Source organism: Penaeus monodon, chromosome 19 (genome assembly GCF_015228065.2).
Source record: "Penaeus monodon isolate SGIC_2016 chromosome 19, NSTDA_Pmon_1, whole genome shotgun sequence".
Taxonomy (NCBI): domain Eukaryota; kingdom Metazoa; phylum Arthropoda; class Malacostraca; order Decapoda; family Penaeidae; genus Penaeus; species Penaeus monodon.
Window position 1 is genome coordinate 4,115,427 of NC_051404.1, and position 314 is coordinate 4,115,740.

The window sequence follows — 314 nt, forward strand, 5'->3', positions numbered from 1 at the left end:
GTTTCCGTAACGTCAAATTCGGTCAGACAAGCTTTCCCATACACGAAAGGCGATAGATCTATTAGTATAAAAAAGAATGCACAAAAGACGTCTTTTTTACTCATGATTACCCTGAGAACAATGAATGATCGAGGGCTTGTTCATCCAGTAGAAGCCGACCAGGAGGCTATACACTGGTGGTCAGCGGGACAAAGAAAAACTTCAATGTAGTGGTCCCTCAGTTTTCATAGACTCGTTTCACCGTGGTATACCATGAATGCCTTTGAATGGAGTCTGACATTGAGTTTTGATTGATGTGTGATTATCATTATTGG